The sequence below is a fragment of the Nicotiana attenuata genome, chromosome 9, assembly GCF_001879085.1.
Source record: "Nicotiana attenuata strain UT chromosome 9, NIATTr2, whole genome shotgun sequence".
Taxonomy (NCBI): domain Eukaryota; kingdom Viridiplantae; phylum Streptophyta; class Magnoliopsida; order Solanales; family Solanaceae; genus Nicotiana; species Nicotiana attenuata.
Genome location: NC_031997.1, coordinates 22,514,852 through 22,522,061, shown reverse-complemented (window position 1 = coordinate 22,522,061; position 7,210 = coordinate 22,514,852).

Sequence of the window (7,210 nt, the reverse complement as noted above, 5' to 3'; positions counted from 1 at the left end):
ATGAGTTTTGCATAAGGCTAAGCTCTGCCTTCCATTTGCATGGGACTAAGCCCTGTCCCGAATCTTGCATGAGCCTAAGCCCTGCCTCCACATCTGCATGAGGCTAAACCCTACCTCCATTTTGCATAGGGCTAAGCTCTTCCTTCCATTTGCATGTGACTAAGCCCTGTCCCGAATCCTGCATGAGGCTGAGCCCTGCCTCCATATCTGCATAAGGCTAAGCTTTGCCTTCCATTTGCACGGGACTAAGCCCTGTCCCGAATCCTACATGAGGCTAAGCCCTGCCTCCATATCTGCATAAGGCTAAGCTCTGCCTTCCATTTGCATGGGACTAAGCCCTGTCCCGAATCTTGCATGAGGCGAAGCCCTGCCTCCATTCTGCATAAGGATAAGCTCTGCCTTCTATTTGCATGGGACTAAGCCCTGTCCCGAATCTTGCATGAGGCTAAGCTCTGCCTCCTATTTGCATAAGGCCAATCATCGCCTTTATTTGCCGAGACTAAGCACTGTCTCTCCGGCACAATCTATTTGCTCCTATTTCGGGCTAAGCTCTGCCCTCAGCCTCACAAGACTAAGCCTTGTCTTGTTGATTTTAGCATTATATTATTGCATCTCATGGGCTGAAATATCGCCAACTTGTCCAAAGGCGTCATTGTCTAAAGACATCATCCTCATAGCCGGAAGACACCATACCATGGCCTGGGTATCTCTCAAATTTGCATATCATTATTCAAAGGCGTCATGGTTCAGAGGCACCATTTTCATGGCCCGAGAACATCATTTCATGGCCTGCGAATCCCCCACCGAATGATTCATGGCCCAGGACATCATGGTCTAAGGACGTCATCCTCAATCGTCCAAAGACAATCTTTCATGGTCTGAAGGGAATTTACATCATCTATATACTCGCATGCATTGTGTTTTAAATTTTGCAGGTAATCCAGGAGGTAACCGTTCTTCGAACAGGAGCAGCCTTCGCTCCGATTTCCGCTCATGCCATTTTCACTTTCCCATTCATAATCGATTCTCATCAGTTACCCATCCTACTCTGGGATATCCAGCTATCTGCCCTATACACATCCGTTACATTCCAGATTCGCAACCATAACCCCATCCGACATTACCCTTCACAAAAGAATCTTTGCTGAAACTGGCCACTATTCCTATTACAACTCCGTCGGCTTCATTCACCGGTGGGTCTAAAACTACACGTGGCCTGATTCCTGTAAAGTTAGGGATATGTAGGCAGCTCAAAGACCAGGGTTTGGCCTCTATTTTTTTCAAAACATCCCAATCGGTCAAAATTGGCCATCATTTCTTTACCCGAAAACTCTTTCATCCTTCCCGGGTAAAGAGGGGCAGCTGTTGATACCCAATTTTCCCCCATAATATTTTCCAAATTGCATATATACCTCCAAAACTATGCATTAGCATCAATTAATATTTTTTCATAATTTTTGCATTTTTATAGATTTTAATTAATTTATCCCAACATTTTATGTATGTGAATAATCATTGATTGCATCAAAAATAACTTTACAATAATTTTGCGGGTTAATTTTATCAATTACCTTTGACTAAGTTTTAATCATTGCACAAATAGCCACATTTGTATTTTTGGGTTACAATTGCAATTATTTTGCAATTATAGCCCATGCATGCATTATTGCATTATTTTACCAGAAAATAGCTTTTTATATTTTTTAAATATTAAGTAATTATTTAAAAATATTTCTAGGCATGAACATCATTTTTTATAATATGTTAATTATTTTTTAAAATTGTATTATCAATTAAATGGTATTTAACAAATGGCCCCTTTTATTTTTCGGACCTAGCCTAATTAAACAACCCAAATTCGGTCCCAATTCAATTAAAACCGGCCCAAACAAATCAGACCTAGCCCAATTAAATCCTACCCGGCCCCCAAACCTTTTAATCCTGGCCGTTGATCATAGAGACCAACGGCCACCATCACCCCTTACCATTTTTAACCTAAACGACCCCCCTAACCTAATTCATTTGATACACTCAGCTGCCCTAAAACTCCTCTCCTCTCCATCACTCTGAGACCCCGACCCTAACCCTAGCCGCCGCCACCCAAAACTAGCCCTAATCCCTTCGATTCCTACTCGACCCTATGGATTTCCATGGATGTTTGAGACTTCTAGTGGTCTCCTACTTCTACTGGTTGCTCGTTTTTGTGATTTCATGGAAAGATCTCGAAGAGATCTAGTCCAGTTTTATTCAAGTCTCTCTGAGAGTCCGTCTTTGGTCTGTGAGTGCTTTTCTATCGATGTTTTACGGTTCAAATCTCTGGTTCAAGACCATATTCTCTTTACCCTTTCCTTTTTCTTCAAAACCCTAATGTCTAGACTTGAATCCGTCCAGATCTTTGTAGATCTGGAGCGATTATGAGTTCATCACTGATTTTTCTTTAAGGTTCTCTTATTTCTCTACTGTTAACCGATTTTTGGCACTGTGTTACGTAGGGTTTTTGGTTTCTTTGTTATTTGTTGTCCGAATCTCTACATTTTTGAAGTGTTTCAAGTTTCCATGGCTGTTTTCTTTAAGGGTCCTCTGATTTTCCTACTGTTAATCAACTTTAGGTATTTTTCAAATTAGGGTTTCTGCTTTGCAAAAAATTTTCTGAAATTCTTATATTTTGTTTAATCTTTCTCATGGCTATGATCCTGGCTCAATTGTTTGACCGTTCATTGTTTGACTTCAACATTTTTGTCCGTTATTGTTTGAATAATTGACTGATTAGCTAAATTATATAGGGTTTCATTGTTTGCTGAAATAATTTACTGACTTTTGATCACTTTCCTTAATCCAGAGATTCCTAATTAGCATCTCTTGCCTATTTATGGGTTTATTGACCTTTGATTGGTCTCTAATTACCTATGATTGCCTTATTCGTGTGAGTGATTACTTGATATACAGGTTCTAACCCTAATTGACTGATAAACCTACTCTTGCCTTATTTAAAATTCAATCAGAGTTATTTATGGGTCTAATCCCCTAATATTCTGTCCCTATCAAGTTTGATTGATTATTTGATTGCTTCCCTTACCTTATTTACAATATTTACCTACCTTGCCTTATTTACTTACACTATTCGACTCATATATATACACTCTCATTCTATCTCTCAGACACGAACAACAGTTCACAAACACACTCACACACAAACTCTGCTCTCATCTCTCTCTGCTACTTGTGTTTATTGCTTGACTAGTTGGCTGAAAGCCAAGACTAGACTATTGAATCTTGCCTACTTTACTTTTTGCTTCTGCTTCTTTAACTGGTATGCTCTCTCTATTACCATTCAGTTAAACCTATGTGTTTCTCTTACAATCAGTATGCCTTCTTCTGAACCTGTATGTGTTCCTGCTTAGCATGTCTACTACTCTTTTAATTCAACTATGTGCCCTGTTATCAGCATGTTCACTTTCCTGTTATTAAACCAGTAGGATCTCTATGTCAGCCTGCCTATCTTTAATTAAACCTATGTGCTTCATATTGTTCCTAATCAACATGTGTACTGCCATTCAATTAGACTATATGCTTCCTGCTATTAAATATGTTCCCTTATAATTAACATGCTTTCTTTCTGCTGTTGTGTTTGTTGCAATAGTATGCCTACTTATATGTTTACTATAATAACATGTCTACTTCTATTTGAATGAACTTATTTGTCTTGTTTTCAACCTGTTTACTCCAGTTTTAGCCTGACCTATGTGCTTCTGCTTTTAGCAAATCTGTATACTTGTCTATGCTTAAACTGGACCTATGACTACTTCTTCACTAGCATCTTAAGTTCACCTCTGACTAATATGACTCCCCATCCCTACTATCCCTCTATATGTGATTGAATGCTCACCTAGTGGGAGTTAATTAACTAAGTTGAAACTCTAAGTTACCCTGTTTCTGTATACCTTTGTTTGATTTACAGTGATTGAATGACCTTGTTTGCTCCTTACTTCCTGAGAATCCAAAAACTATTTTCTTAAAAACTATCTCCTGTTTTAAAACCCCTATTCTTAGAGCACCTAAGGTCTTGCCCCTCTAGTGTAAGCATTGCTTAGGAGTCCATGAGGCCCCTCTGAACTTTGATACACTGGAGTTGGCTTTTCAAACTTGTTCGAAAAGGTTTCTTTGAAAGTTTTCTGGTGTGAGCATTGCCCGGGGTCCCCGAGGCCCTTGGGAACTTTGACACACCAGGACACTATTAGATGCACTATGAGGTTATGGCATTTTTGACTGGTTGAAGGCCTGGTTTGCCAAGTTTATCCATTGGGCCTATATTCAGGCTCCATATAGTTGTAGCAATTTCACTTCTGTAATTCGTTATTAATGTTGGTCTATAATAATAATTTCTTGTAAATAGATATTGGGGAAATTAGTAAAAGGGAGGGATTCTTATACATATCCGGTTGGGAAAGGATAGATACCATGCCTATAGGTTGTTACAATATTTGTTTATTTAGATGCCATGCCTATAAGTTGTTACAATGTTTGTTCATTCAGATATCATGACTATAGGGTTCAAATCTACTTCTGCAACCAGAAATCATATCATTGTGCTGTTTGCCTGTTTGAATGCATTCTAGATACCATGCCTATAGGTTAAAAATCAATCTTTCACTTTTAGATATCATGCCTATAGATTAAAAAATTAATTTTTGCATTTAGGAGTCTGTTAAATAGTCTAGCGTGTTCGACATTTAGAAACCATGCTTATAGGGTAAAATCAATCTTTAATGCCAATGAGGTTTTAAGATTAACCACTGTGCTTGGCTACCCTTGTCTAAATCAGTTATTACACATAGGCAGCATGCCTATAGGACTTAATAAATTCAATCCCTTTTAACTGATTCCCAGAATTCTAATTTTATTTGGACAATATGTTTATAAGGTATTACAGATCTACGCCTAGGCAAGCCTATAGGTAATCAAGGTCTAATAAAAAACTGTGGAACTATGCTTTAATTATTTGTGACTGCCCAGATTTAACAGGTTTTAAAATCAGTAGGCAAGCTGATTAGGTCTTTAACGCTTTGCCTTAACTCAATGCTGCATATTCTCTACTTGTCATGCTCACCTAGATATCCTATTCTAGGACCTCTCTGAAATGTCTGAAATTTGTTGTTTGAGACGTGCACTTGCTTGCTCTATTTGTGGAGGTAAAACGTGAGACTTTTAACTATTCTATCTTTGGTCCAGTCCTACATGTTCTGTTTGTCGCCTAGAGTTTTCTCCTTTTAATTACTGTAGGAGAGTCTAGATCCACCTTAACTAGAAGTCCTAAATACCTCTGGGACTATATAAGTAAAGGGACGGGTAATCCACACATAGGATACATCTTAAGGTTGCTAGAACGCTTTAGGCTATGACCAAGGGGAGGGTAATTGGATAGTAAGGGATATGATGACCTGAGTGCTAATGCCACGTGTAACCCCTCTATTTGAGGAAGGCTTATCGGGTATTGTACAGATGTGATCCTACAGGCTACAAACCTAGGACTTCCCTCATCTTATTTACATACGTGTGCTTGGACTGCTTATCTGTCAAATTTCCTTTATCTCATACGTGTGCTTGGACTGCTTATCCTTCAAATTTCCTTTATATTATATGTGTGCTTAGACTGCCTATCTGTTAAATGACTAATTCACATAATTTGAGTTCGGCTGGTAACCACCGTTGTGGACCGCGAGGGGTGCCTAACACCTTCCCCTCAAGGTTATTTCGAGCCCTTACCCAAGTCTCTGGTAATGCAAACCGGTTTTATGAGTTACTTGCTTTAGGTGCCCTAATGCACCTTAAATCCGTTAGGTGGTGACTCTTCAAATTCAAATACCCAATTCCCAAAAGGAAAAGTAGTTGTCCCAATGAATGTCGAAACCCGGACTCCGCGAGGAAAAAAGGGGTACGACAGTTAGCAGATTCTTTCCTAAAGGTACACGTCGGGGCCATAAAGGTGACAACAGGAAAATCAGACGTTTTCAAGATAAGACAAATGGATAACGAAATGCTGAGGGAGTTCATATCCCGACTTCAAATAGAACGCATGGAGTTGCCACTAGTCACAAATGACTGGCCGTTCAAGCTTTTACCCAAGGATTGAATGAGCGGAGTTCGATAGCATCACGATAGTTGAAACAAAATTTGGTCGAGTATCCAGCTGTAACTTGGGCAGATGTGCACAATCGATATCAATCGAAGATTAGGGTCGAGGACGACCAATTATAAGCCCCTTCCGGTTCAGTACATCCAACAAGGTTGGCAGTTAAAAGCCCGGGGGACATCGATAGGGAGCCAAGGTCGAACAGAGAATGATATCAACCATATACCGCAGAACGAAGGAACAATGGTTCAGGATGCAATCCCTTCCGAAATGATCGAAGAAGCGATCGAGGATAGAATTTCGAGGACTTATGAGCAAAGTTTGTTTTGATAAGCATGCTAATCCCATAGAGGTACCTCGGTTATAGGAGTATAACTTTAGCATCGTTGCATCAAGTATATGAATATGGGATATGGGAAACGGTTACGGCGTTATATACACACCACCACCTGATCAGCTGGTATACGTTGATGATTTTTACCCAAGGTGGCCGAGATGATATGATGGGATGCCCTCAGAGGCTTGATGATGTTATAAACACATGTACCTATGCACGACATGACATTCATACGCATATGCATGACACTAAAAGTATTTCTTGATTTGCAGAGTTATCCAGACTTATATGTCGAGTCTTTTACTCCATGTTTCTCTCATGTCTATTACTTACTGATTTTCATTCCTTACATACTCGGTACATTATTTGTACTGACGTCTCTTTTGCCTGGGGACACTGTGTTTCATGCCCGCAGGTCCCGATAGACAGGTTGAGAGTCGTCGAAGTAGGCTGTCAGCTCAGTGGAAGGTGTTGGTGCGCTCCATTTGCTCCGGAGTTGCTTATTTGGTTAGTATGATTAGTACATGCATTGATTGCTATGGCAGGGCTCTATCCAGACCTTTATGATATTGTTTACTCTTAGAGGCTTGTAGACAGATGTCATGTATACGGATACTTATGGCCTTGTCGGCCTATGTTTTGACTTTTTAAATGATCATGTTGGCCTTATAGGCCCGTATGTCACATGTATAAGTTTTTATATCAGGTTGGGTCGTCCTATATAGTATGCCCTTATGATTATT